At 39.6% G+C, this 14,361-nt stretch overlaps 1 long non-coding RNA gene across 1 annotated transcript; it reads right to left on the bottom strand.

Moving 5' to 3' along the window:
- Positions 1–13,219: 13,219 nt before the first annotated feature.
- LOC141639530 (uncharacterized) lies at positions 13,220–14,073 on the bottom strand. Its single transcript, XR_012542560.1, has 3 exons — positions 13,983–14,073; positions 13,839–13,898; positions 13,220–13,360 (listed from the first exon to the last, which is right to left on the bottom strand). It is a non-coding gene; the product is annotated as an uncharacterized LOC141639530 (long non-coding RNA).
- Positions 14,074–14,361: the final 288 nt, after the last annotated feature.

Raw genomic sequence — 14,361 nt, 5'->3', positions numbered from 1 at the left:
CTACTCGATCGAGTAGATTATGCTGAGTTTTGCTCGATCGAGTGGTTTCTTTGGGCGTGGGCTTTAATTAGCCCGTAAGCTTGTTTTATTTGTTGGACTTCGTTATTTTCTATTTAAGCTTTACATCACTAGGTTATTAGAGGATTCTTTATCTAATTTTCATCTATCATTCTAGTTTACACAGAAAACTTATTACGTTGCTTTTCCCTTTCAATGTAACCTTGTTCTCGGGATTGTTTTGCTCGGATTTTGTGTTCTTTACGCCAGATTCGCACGATTGTAATCCCTTTTCTCTTCTCTTAATAATAATCTCTCTTTTGCTTGCTTTAATTCCTTGTTTAGTCATATTTAATTTCTGCCCTAATTTACTTTTATGCATTTTATTTGTTATTTCATTATGTTTATTATTAATTCGTTGTTAGTTTTGATAGTAATAATAGAAACATGAGTAGCTAAACCTCTTTCATGTTGGGATTAGGTGATCTACGGTAGAAATGTGACGATGTAGTAAATAGGTTGGATGAATTAATTGTGAGATTCTGTCACCATAGAAATTTAATTGTATTTTACCGACTTAGTTGAGTGCACACTTCTGAGTCATCCTTTTAATCTGGCTAAAATTAATCCTGGATCGAAAGATTGGACTAAATAGGCCTGCTATGAACAGTAGACTACCCTGACAAGAATGAAAGTTAAGTTAGTGGTATTTTAGGATAGAAAGTGGACCGAAAGGACCTTTCCACATCTGTCTTGCATTTAATTCGTCTGAGTTGTTTACAGTTGAGTCACTGGACTACCGAAGTGAACCCAAATCCTGACATGTCCCCTTTATTCTGATAGTTTATCATCTTTCTCTGCCTTTACTGCTCTTTTCTCTATTTCTCTTCCTTTAAACCTTTAGTTTAGATAACAATTCAAACAACCCCCCCCCCCCATTTGTGACCAAATAGACGGACTTCTACGGATATCTTGCCTCCCTAAGGAGATCGACCTGACTTCCCTAGCTATATAGTTAGTTTAGTTAGTTTATTTTTGATAGGTACACGACAGACGTATCATATACCCTTGTGAACCTATAAGAGATTTATAATGTTATCTCACTAATTTGTGGAGGACACAAGCTCCAACAAACTCCCACTTGTCCTCACAAGTGTATGTGCGATAACCGATTCTCATATCCTAAAAATTTCTCCCACTCAATGTAAAACAATTTGCAAATTCCGTATTCACAAAGGTCGTATTTTACAAGTGATCAATATCAAGAGTGGTTTCCCCGACTAGAGAGTAACTTAACTGATAAACGAATCATCATTCGAGCATGGCCATGCATTTCAGTTACAACTCCTCGAGTGGCCCTAAGAAATAACTATACCTGATAAAGATTGGATATTTTCCTCAACTCGAATCCTGCAGATGTAAGCACAGAATGAAATGACCCAGAAAAAATCTACTTAGCCTCCGATTCACGGACCGTGAGAAAGAAACCAAAGTCACCCAAAAACTGCCTTAATCTCAAGAGACAATCGATAGTCAAAAGAATCGACTCTAGGAACACAATGGACGTCCAATCCACGACCTGGCACCGAATGTTTTTAAACATTTAGGACTCCATTATGTTGTCACAATTTATTGTCCTACGAGGTATCGTTATAATCTCGCATCTGTGATCGATCAGTCAACCGTTTGACTTATGGCTCGTTGAACCCACCATCAATCGACTGCACAATATAATAGCCAGAGTTATCAGCTCATGTAGGCGATTACGGACCAAAACAAATATAATGTAATTCAGTTCACTTTGTGGCGTTCAATGTTGTCAGTACAATCCACATGAAAAACAAAATATTATAAAAACGATGAAGTTATAAATAGTATATGAAAAAGATAATGTATCAAATCCATAATTAACTACTACAACTCAGGAACACGTTTAATTCCCATGGAAATAATGTGCCCTACATGCTTATCATAATTCAACGGTTTAGTGAGAGGGTCCGCGATGTTGTCATCCGAAGCTATCTTGTCAATCACTATCTCCTCTTGCTCCACGTAATCACGAATTTGGTGAGGCTTCCGATGTACATGTCTAGACTTGTTGCTAGACTTTGGCTCCTTAGCCTAGAAGATGGCACCTCTATTGTCACAATAGATGGTGATCGGGTCATTCGAACTAGGAACTGTGGATAGTCCTTGTAAGAATTGACGCATCCATATAGCTTCCTTTGCTGCTTCCGAAGCGGCATAGTACTCGGATTCAGTAGTAGAATCTGCTACAACATCCTGTTTGGAACTCTTCCAGCTGACCGCAGCACCATTAAGAGTAAAGACGAACCCGGATTGAGATTTTGAATCATCTCGATCCGTTTGGAAGCTAGCATCTGCGTAACCGATTGCGCATAGCTTAGTATCTCCTCCATAAGTCAATACCCAATCCTTAGTCCTCCGTAGGTACTTGAGGATGTTTTTAACAGCCATCCAGTGTGTTTCGCCTGGATTGCGTTGGTACCGACTCGTCATACTCAATGCATATGCCACGTCTGGACGTGTGCATATCATGGCATACATGATTGATCCTATTGCAGATGCATAATGAACACGACTCGTGCGCTCAATCCCTTATGGCGTCGTGGGTGATTGAGACTTGCTCAACTGCATCCCAGACATCATTGGAAGGTTCCCCTTCTTGGTGTTGGTCATGCTGAACCTATCAAGAATCTTATCCAAATAAGGCTCCTGACTCAGTGATAACGTCCGTCGTGATCTATCTCGGTAGATACGGATTCCCAAAATGCGTTGTGCCTCACCCAGATCTTTCATTTGGAAATGGTTCTTCAACCATCCTTTAACCGAAGATAAGAGAGGAATGTCATTCCCAATCAAGAGTATTTCATCGACATACAATATCAAGAAAACAATCTTGCCCCCACTCGACTTGATATATAAGCATGGTTCCTCGACCGATCAAGTTAAACCATACTCTTTTATCACCTGGTCGAAACGATGATTCCAACTTTGAGAAGCTTGCTTAAGTCCATAAATGGAACGCTTAAGCTTGCATACTTTCTTAGGATGTTCAGGATCTATGAAACCTTCAGGTTGCACCATGTACAACTCTTCCTCCAAATAGACGTTTAAGAAGGCGGTTTTCACATCCATTTGCCAAATTTCATAGTCATTAAAAGCGGCAATCGCTAAGATTATCCGAATGGAACGTAGCATAACTACGGGTGCAAAAATTTCATCATAGTGCAATCCGTGCACTTGAGTGAAACCTTTTGCCACTAGTCGTGCCTTATAGGTATCTGGTTGCGCGTCTACAGAATGCTTTATTTTGTAAAGCCATTTGCACTGTAGAGGTTATACCTTATTAGGTAAATCAACTAGATCCCATACGTCATTCTCATACATGGAGTCCATCTCGGATTGCATGGCTTTGAGCCATAGCTTTGAGTCGGAACAGGTCATTACACCTTTATAGGTAGCGGGTTCATTACTCTCTAGGAGTAAAACGTCACTCTCCTCGACCATACCAATGTATCTCTCCGGAGGATTAGAGACTCTACCCGACCTCCTAGGTTCCTCAGGATATTTACCGTATCATCAGTTGGAGGAACAACTTCCCCCATCTGTTCCTCGGTTGTTGGTTCTGAAATCTCCGACAGCTCGAAGGTTCTATTACTTGTCTTTTTCTCGAGAAATTCTTTCTCTAAGAACGTCGCACTAGCCGCAACAAAAACTCGATGTTCAGTAGGCGAATATAAGTAATGACCAAACATTCCTTTTGGATAACCAATAAAGTATGTCTTGACCGATTGCGGGCCGAGCTTATCCTCGTGTCTCCACTTGACATAAGCCTCACAGCCCCAAACCCGAATAAAGGACAAGTTGGGCACCGTTCCCCTCCACATTTCATATGGAGTCTTGTCGACAGCTTTAGTTGGACTTCGGTTAAGTATAAGAGCAGCTGACAAAAGAGCAAAACCCTATAATGAATCAGGTACTACCGTGTGACTCATCATGGATCGAACCATATCATGTAATGTTCGATTTCTCCGTTCGGACACACCATTTATTTGAGGTGTTCCAGGTGGAGTTAACTGTAAGACGATTCCACAGTTTTTAAGGTGTTGATCAAACTCATTTGAAAGATATTCGCCACCCCGATCTGAACGGAGTGCTTTAACCTTTCTACCCAGTTGGTTATCAACCTTATTCTGGTATTCCTTGAATTTCTCAAAGGACTCACTTTTATGCTTCATTAAGTAGACATATCCGTATCTACTCAAATCGTCCGTGAAAGTGATAAAATATCTATAGCCATCTCTAGCGGTAATTGACATAGGTCCACAAACATCAGTATGTATGAGTCCTAATAGGTCACTAGTGCGCATTCCAACACCTTTGAAGGAAATTCGATTCATTTTGCCAATGAGGCATGATACACACGTGCCATATGCAGAAAAATCGAATGCGGGGATAGTCCCATTATCGACGAGTTTTTTTACACGTTTCTCATTTATGTGTCCCATTCGACAATGCCATAGATAGGTTTGATCTTTGTCACCAACCTTTAATTTCTTATTATTCACGTGTAATACTTCCGTGGTTTGACATAAGATGTAAATTCCATTCATGGAAACTGCTTTGCCATAAATCATTTCATTGAAAGAGAAAATACAGCTATTTCCCTTTATTGAAAATGCAAAACCGTCTTTAGCAAGTACGGAAACAGAAATAATGTTCTTAGACAAACTGGGTACATAGTAACAGTTATATAAAAATAACTCAAAACCACTAGGGAGTTGGATTACGTATGTTCCCTTCGAGACTGCAGCCACTCGTGCTCCATTCCCGACTCGCAGGTCCATATCACCTTTTTCGAGAGGTATGATGTTCTTTAGGCCCTGCAAATGATTACACAGAAGAGAACCACAACCAGTATCAAGTACCCAAGTTCCGAAACTTGCATGGTTAATCTCAATCATATGAATATAAGATGACATACACGACGCAGCCTGCTTTTATGTCCTCACGGTACACGGGACAGTTCCTCCTCCAATGTCCAGTCTTGTGACAATGGTGGCACTCAATGTCACCGCCCTTGCTCTCACTGACTATGCTCTCACTGATTTTGCAATCAAGTGCCTCCAGCTTCTCGACATTCTCAATCATGTGAAGAATGTGTGGGCTAACCGGTTGGCCCTTCTGGAGTTTCGCATCGAAGAAGCGACAGGTATGCTCATAAGTAACGATTCTCGGTGCTTTTGAGAACTCGTTAGTGAGTGTGGTGAAAATCTTGTTTGCACCTTGGGCAATGAAGCGTCTCTACAAATTGGTTTCTATTGCAAAGATGAGTACGTTCTTTATCGCACCCGCTTCCATAAAGAAGTCACTATAAGCAAGTGACTCGTTGACTCTTGCATTTGGGCCTGGGTTTGGCGGTATTGGCTCAGTTAAGTACTTGAGCTTACCGTCAGCAATGGCAGCATTCCGCAATGATGCCTCCCAGTCCGCAAAATTGGACCCGTCATTTTTCAGACGTGTGAACTGATTCATGTGGTCCATGAAAGCTTTCAGCCAGGACTTGCATCTAAGTGTGGCACTAGGCATTGGGATTTCGTTATTTCCAGCCATTTGTTGTAACAGTATTATCGAAATAAACGTATTCTACACTGCGAAAAGAAGAATAAAATAATAAGCATATGCATCGTTATGATTTTAAGTCTTAATGCAAAACTGTTATGAGCGAAGACTCAAGCATTTATACAATTGACCTCCCTCAATAATTATATAAATGATCCTAAGACTCAATTATCTGTAAATTGATAAGCCAACCTCTTGGCTAATTCTACCTTTAGAATTCTTGGTCGATAAATTTCTGCAAATTCTATCTTTAGTCCATCATAATCACGAGAAACTCTTCGGACTATAATGTTGAGATAAACTAAGTCAACACAAACTACTTACCCAACGTAGAAGGGGTCATATTATGCCTACCGACGAAGAAGGGATTCATAGTTGTTTGCCCTTATAAAGACTAGTCTCAATTTCCGTTTTTGAGGAAGATCCCATCAACTTTATTTAATTCATTTTAAGTGAACTAATATCTAGCATGCGTGAATGAAAAAACTAAGGTGATGGCTTAAACTGAGTGACATCTGTATGTCTATGAAAACTAACATAAAATCTATATGAGTCAATTTTTATGCATTTTAGTAGGTGGTTTGGTTTTAGGCGGAAAATGATGCATTAACTAACATGTGAATGAAAAGCAATAAGAACGGTAAAACGTAAAACAAAATAAAGTCCTAGTGTGGCCTATCTACCAAAATGAACATTAAATACAATTTTGGAATCCATCCTTGGACCCGAGAAGCTTGTCTTGATGTTCCATCTTGGTCCATGTAGCGGGAGTGAGCTCCAATCTCCATCTTTAGTCTTCTTTGAAATTACAATAAATAAATTACAAAATAAACCTATTTATATTCTAATTTCAAAACCCAAAAACTAAAGAAAATTAAAGGAGATTCGAGATCTCAAAATTACATAAAAATTATGTTTCCTTCATTACAAAAACATAATTGACTAAGGCCACACTAGGTATTACAATTTACAACCGATTGCAAAAATACGTAAATTAAACCATTCAACGATTCATTCAACTAAAAAAAATGCATCAACTAAATAAATTAAACATGCAAGACATAATTCCTTAATTATGATGATTAATTTATCCAAACCACCTATTTAAATGATCAAATTAAGTGACAATTCCTCAATTAATCACATTAATTTTAATCTTAATTCACATTAAACTTGTAATATGAATTTAATCCAACATTATTTTAAACTTCTTTAAAATAATTAGGTATCTAAAAATTGTGAACTTCTTCACAATAATTAATCATACATTATTAATTTAATGTATAATCAATATTGGCCAAAAATAAAGCAAAAAAAAACATAAAATATTTTGTTCTTCTCGGCAATTCCTCAAGAACCGAAACAAAAAAAAACAATTTTTTTTTATCATGGCTGCTCAGCTAAAAAAACAGAAATCAAAATTTTTTTTTCTCTCTCTCTCTCGCTAATTCTACAAAAACCGAGACAAAAAATTTTTTTCTTTCGGCAACAGCACAAAACCGAAAAGAAAAACAGATTTTTTTTTTTCTTTTCTCGGCTGAAAAAAAAAAAACAAACAGCCCTAATTTTTCTTTTCAATTCGGCATTATGCCCTAAAACAAAAATTAGATGAACGAATTCGTTTATAGTTTCTATTAGAACAAGATTAGCATATGAATTAATGAAACATGATTAACCGTATATGCCAAAAACTATATAGCAAAAACAAAATTTTTATATCATCAACATGACGATTTCCATTTACATTTTAACTTAATCTTCATTAAATCAAACATCTACCAATTCTTCATATAATCATTTTAACTGATTAAAACAACAATATGAAAAATCAAAATGGAAATATAACATCAAAACAAGAACAAAAAAACCGGCTGCAAAAAAATTCCAATTCGGCATAAAAATTTCAGCCGTTTTTTTTTTCTTTTTTTCGATTCAACAACCTTTTATTTAAATTCGATTTATAAAAATCATCAAAATTAAAATCCGTGGCCTTGGCTCTGATACCACTTGTGGGAATTATCTGTATGCTTCCCTTTAATTATAAGGATTATAACGAATTTATTATGATGATAACTAGTCATAAAAGAAAATTACATAAACAAAATTGAAGAGGATGAAGAAATAACCTTCGGTCCTAGCTAATATGGCCTATGAACAATATCGCAATGATATTCTCCTATCAGTTGCACCCAAGATGATATGAGATATGCCTATTGTTCTTTGCTAGAATCGATCCCCAAAATTCACTGATCAATTTTAGGTTTTTGTGTTTTTCTTTGATGAGAGGAGGCTAGGTCAAAAATTAGGTTAAGAAGATTAGCAAAAATGATTTCCCCCTCTCCCTTATTATAACCGAAAATAGGGAGAGCAATTAGGAAGATATTTTTACTTATTTTCTTCCTCTATTTCGGTTTGACCGAAACTACAAAAATGAGAGAAATCTCCTTATTTTTGGTAGTTATATTAATGTATATAATATGTACATTTTATCAATTGTCATATATATTGTCCGTATTAATAATTTCACATACAACCGCTTTTCAGTCGATTTATTAATTCCGGCCTGACAACATTTATTATAACAATCTCGTATAAAATGTACTTTAACTATAAATATCGCATAATTATAATTTGCTAATTAAATATAACCGATTACATTTAATTACGAATTAACATCTTAATTCGTTCAAGCTAACCTTATATACATTAATTAAATATAACATATTATATTCAATTTACGAATTGATAGTTAATTCGTCTCAGCTAATATTATTTAATCGGCATTAAATAATCATCTCATCAACACGTTGACTAACTGTTTACTCAATTATATGAACTAACCTTTTAGTCATATAAGGCATCAATGTGATTACATTTCCATAATCACATCTCTCAAACACATCCTTTAGGTGTGACTTTTAGGGACCACTTCATCACCGCCATCAGTATGATAATAACGTCAAACTTTCTAGCAAGTCAACCGTTATTAAGTAATCGTTAATCAACTGATAAAATACGAAGTATACCCTTGTGAACCTATAAGAGATTTATAATGTTATCACACTAATTTGTGGAGGACACAAGCTCCAACATTTATACCTTCGGGTAGTCTGTATCTTTTGGAGGTTGTATAGAGGTGTGTCCATGATAGTTGGGCAAGTTGATGTACCTGTAGACTTGTTGGAGTTTCCTTTAGATGGTTTTGAGATGATAGTCGGGATGGATTGGTTGTGAAAGTACAAGGCTAAGATAGATTGTCATCAAAAGAAGGTTTCTCTGAGAGGTCCTAAGGGGATTAGTGTGTCTTAACGTGGGTTTGTTGTCAAACCCAAAGTTAATTTGATTGCAGCAGTGACCTTGAAGTCTTACCTAAGGAAGGGGTGCCCGTTGATCTTGTGCCATGTGAGGGATCATAGAGTGGAGGATCCGACAGTTGAGTAGATATCAGTGGTGGGAGAGTTTCTAGATGTCTTTCCAAAGAAGATTCCGGGGTTGCCACCGAAGAAGGAGATAGATTTCAGTGTTGAGCTGAAATCGGGGATGGGGTCTATCTCTAAGGCACAGTACCGTATGGGTCCTAAGGAGTTGGAAGGGCTAAGGAAGCAGTTGGATGATCTTATCGAGAGGGGATACATTAGACCTAGTATATCACCGTGGGGAGCACCAGTTATGTTTGTGAAGAAGAAAGATGGGAGCCTGAGGTTATACATCGACTACAGGGAGCTGAACAGAGTGACGGTGAAGAACAAGTATCCTTTGCCAAGGATAGATGATTTGTTTGACCAGTTGAGCGGTGCAGCAGTCTTTTCTAAGATTGATTTGAGGTCGGGTTACCATCAAGTGAAGATTAGAGAGGAGGACATACCAAAGACAGCTTTCACGTCGAGGTATGGTCATTATGAGTATGTGGTGGTGCCGTTTGGGTTATCTAATGCACCTGCTGTGTTTATGGATTTGATGAACCGGGTCTTTAGTCAGTTCTTGGATAAGTTTGTGGTGGTTTTCATAGATGATATCTTAGTCTTTTCTAAGACTAAGGAGGAGCATGAGGATCATTTGAGGGTTGTGTTGTAGACCTTGAGGGAGCATCAGTTGTATTCAAAGTTGTCCATGTGTGAGTTCTGGTTAGAGGAAGTTGCTTTTCTGGGACATGTGATTTCAAAGAAAGGGGTAGCTGTGGATCCTGCAAAGATTGAAGCAGTTACCAAGTGGGAAGCACCAAAGAATGTGGCTGAGATCAGGAGTTTCTTGGGTTTAGCAGGTTATTATCGATGGTTCGTGAAAGATTTCTCCAAGATTGCAAGACCTATGACAGCTTTGATGAGGAAAGAAAACAGGTTTCGTTGGGATGAAAGTTGTGAGACGGCGTTCCAAACATTAAAGGAGCGTTTGACCACAGCTCCAATCTTAGCATTGCCTGAAGGGAGTGAGAACTTTGAGGTGTATACGGATGCTTCAAAGAATGGGTTGGGTTGTGTGTTGATGCAGAATGGAAAGTGATTGCCTATGCTTCTAGGCAATTGAAGCCTTATGAGGAAAACTACCCTACACATGATCTAGAGTTGGGTGCAGTTGTGTTTGCTCTCAGGATTTGGAGACATTACCTTTATGGGGCGACCTTTAAGGTATTTTCAGATCATAAGAGTCTCCAGTACATCTTCACTCAAAAGGAGTTGAACATGAGACAGAGGAGGTGGATGGAGTTGATTGGTGATTATGACATGGAGATTATATACCATGAAGGGAAAGCCAATGTGGTTGCAGATGCTTTGAGCAGGAATAGTGTGCATTCTCTTTGCATGGCTATATCTTTGATAAGACTGATAGATGAGGTGGGGAAGTTCGGGATACATATGATCCAGAAAGGGGATGCTATGGGAGATTTGACAGTACAGCCAAACCTTTATGATGATATTCGCAGCAAACAGGCATTGGATCCCAAGATTGAGGAGTGGAGAGCTGGAGTAGAGAAAGGGATAGTGTCTAGATTCTCTATTCATACAGATGGTAGTGTGAGATTTGATGGGAGGTGGTGTGTTCCTAATGATGAGGAGTTGAAAAAGATGATCATGAAAGAGGCTCATTACACACCATACTCGGTACATCCAGGCGTGACAAGCTATACAAAGATTTGAAGAAGACTTTCTGGTGGCCTGGGATGAAGAAAGAAACAAGTGAGTTCGTGGCTCGTTGTTTGACATGTCAGAGAGTGAAAGGGAGTTGCGACGACCACAAGGTAAGATGCAGTCTCTTGATGTACCTGAGTGGAAGTGGGAGTCCATTTCTATGGATTTTATCGTGGGTTTACCGAAGAGTCAACAGGGTAACAACATGATCTGGGTTATAGTGGATCGACTGACCAAGTCAGCTCATTTTGTGCCAATGAAAGATACATGGACTAAGACACAGTTAGCTATGGCTTATCGGAAGAATGTGGTTAGATTGCATGGGGTGCCTAAGGACATAGTATCTGATAGAGATTCGAGATTCATCTCACGGTTTTGGAAAGAGTTGTAGGAATCTTTGGGAACTACCTTAAAGATGAGTACAGCGTTTCACCCTGCGACAGATGGCCAGACGGAGAGGACCATCAAGACTCTAGAGGATATGCTGCGAGCTTATGTTATGGATTTTGGTGGTAGCTGGGAACAGAGGTTAGATTTGATTGAGTTTACTTACAACAACAGCCATCACACCAGTATTGGCATGGCGCCATTTGAGGCTTTATATGGGAGGAGGTGTAGGAGTCCGATTTATTGGGACGATAGTGCTGAGGCCGTGGTTTTAAGACCAGAGATGGTACATGAGATGGTGGAACAGATTAAGCTGATCAGACAGAGGATGAGAGCGGCTCAGGATCGACAAAAGAGTTTTGCAGATCTACATCGCCGGGATATAGAGTTTCAAGTTAGGGACAAGGTTCTTTTGAAAGTGTCTCCTATGCATGGGGTCATGAGATTTGGTAAGAAAGGGAAGCTGAGCCAGAAGTTCATAGGAATGTATGAGATCTTAGACCGTGTGGGTGAGGTTGCTTATCGGTTGGCTTTACCGTCTGCTTTGGATAGAGTACATAATGTGTTTCATGTATCTCAGCTGCAGAAGTATGTTAGTGATCCGTCACATGTGTTAGAGGTAGAGAACATAGAGCTGGATAAGTCCTTGTCTTATCTTAAGGTGCCTAAACATATTCTTGATCGAAAGATTAGGAAAACTAGACATGGTGAGACAGTGTTGCTTAAGGTTCTTTGGTCTAATCATGAGGTTGAGGAGGCTACATGGGAGGCGGAAGAGGCTATGAGGGAGCGGTACCCGTTTCTTTTTTATCAGGTATGTATGGTTACGGGGACGTAACCTTTTTTTTTTAGGGAGGTAGGAGATGGTCGCGAAGAGTTTTTAAATGTTTTATGTTGGTTTTGATATAGTTAGTAGTTGTTTGAGTCGGGTTGAGTTTGGTTTGGGAATTATGTCTTGGAGTTTTATGACTAGTTTTGGTTTATGTTTTTGAGTCGGGAGGATGTTAGTGTGTTTTCTTTTTGGTTGTGGTTTGAACTTCGGGGACGAAGTTCTTTTTAAAGGAGGGAAGACTGTAATACTACGGTTTTATGTGTCTTGGGGTACTCTATCGAGTGGGGCTTACTCTGTCGAGTAAGTTGGATTTTATGTAAAACAGTGTTCTGCATGTAGGGTACTCGATCAAGTAGGCTTGGCACTCGATCGAGTAAGGGTCACTCGATCGAGTAAGTGATTTACTTGATCGAGTAAGTCGGTTTACGGGTGATTTGCGACGGGTTTGTTAATAATGCGGATTGATATATATTGTATCGTCAGTTTTTCCTTAAAAAACTTTTCATAACCTAAATCACACAAAGAGAAGATTAAAGTTACGTTACTTCATCCCCTTCGCATTATTAGCAAATCCTGGAGCTAGGAGTGTTGGTTTTCATCATTCTTTACACCTTTGTGATCCTTGTGTCGTGGGTAAGTTCTACATATCATTTTTATGTCATTTGGTTAATGTTGGTTAAACCCTAATTTGGGGGTTTGGGGGTTTTTATGATCATGTGGTTACGGTAGTAGTCATATGTATGTATGTATAGGAGGAGGCTTTGTTGAGGAGAGAATCTGAGTAGCTGCTTAGATCGTCTGATTTCGTGATTGCTTTCCAAGTAGGGTTTTCCCTACTCAGTATTAGTTACATGATATGTGTGGTGGTTGTGTTGTGATTATTGATTAAGTACATTGCTGGTAATTGTGACGGTTGGTGGTTTATATTGTTGATTATTGTTGTATAACTGTCTGTGATATTCGGGGCGTGTCCCTGGCTGAGTGGAGTCACTTGCGGGAGTGGCTTCACGCCCTTGGTTCGCCTCCTGTGGAATCCGCCACATGAGGGATGTGCACATTAAGGAAACTTGGGTTATTCGCTCAGTGGTTGATGAGCGGGGATTTGGTGGTTACGGCTGTAACACCCCCATATTCAGAGGAGCCTTAACTAGGCCTTCCTTAGGATATAAGGGCGTTACCATCTCGGTTGCCCGAGGATAGCAATAATCAAATGTCGATAAAAGAACTATTAAGTTATATTACAAGCGTTTTAAACCAAAATACGATACAAAGGTACAACTCAAAGACTACTCGCTAAGACTGCCATATCTCGTGAGGACTCATCCCTGCCCGGACTCCAGCTATCATCAACACCAATACCTGCTAAGACTGACTGCTCACCATAAGGGATCACGACAGACACATAACAAACAAACAACCACACAAGGTCAGTACTGAGATAAGACGCAGCAATAACAACTACAACTAACAACACAATACGATGCTATCAGTCTCGCACACGCAATAACAACAACTCATCCAATCTCTGTCACTGACTGTCCACTGGACCAGTCCTGCCAGTGGGGGACCGCAGCCGTACCCACCAAATCCCCGTTCATCGTACCGAGCGATAACCCTGTCCATTAATGTGCACATCCCTTCTGTGGCGGGTTCCACAGAAGGCGAAACTAGGGCGTGAAGCCACTCCCGCAAGTGACCCCACTCAGCCGAGGACACGCCTCGAGAACCACGGACAGCAGTCACAACCACAATCACAATTATCACGATACAATTACTATGACAAACAATCACTATACTATCACAACGACCGACACACTAGACGATCTACAGAACTGAGTAGGCGAACCTACCTTTAAGCCATCGCAACCAATCCATGCCGACAGATAACATGTCCAGCGATCAAGCAACGCCTATAACCAGAATACAATTCTAGATTACTAACAAGCAAACCCTAACTATGAAGAACAAGAACACGGATGATGATTATGACATACCTATAGGGAGAAACTCAGCAAAAGACCGCTACCCGACTCAAGAGACGCTCTCCTAAGGCACAAGGATCTTCACAAAGGTTTCCATGGAGGTTTTGAGGTGAGGGAAGGGAAAGAGGCGACTGAAAGATAGGAGGAAAGTGGCGGAAGTGATATGCGGATTTAACAAAACGCGATATAAAACCCTCGCTGGCGGGTACTCGATCGAGTACCCAACATACTCGATCGAGTAGCCCCCTACTCGATCGAGTAACCTAGCTACTCGATCGAGTAGCCTCTACTCTATCGAGTACCACTCTTAACACGCAACCCAAGATGACTTCAGCACTTACTTCTAAGACTATTCCCGCTCCCAAGGTCAGTCAACGCTGGTCAAAGGGTC

Source organism: Silene latifolia, unplaced genomic scaffold, assembly GCF_048544455.1.
Source record: "Silene latifolia isolate original U9 population unplaced genomic scaffold, ASM4854445v1 scaffold_428, whole genome shotgun sequence".
In the NCBI taxonomy this organism is placed as follows: Eukaryota; Viridiplantae; Streptophyta; class Magnoliopsida; order Caryophyllales; family Caryophyllaceae; genus Silene; species Silene latifolia.
Note: the sequence above shows the minus strand (reverse complement) of the source record. Positions and strands in the feature narration are given on the sequence as shown.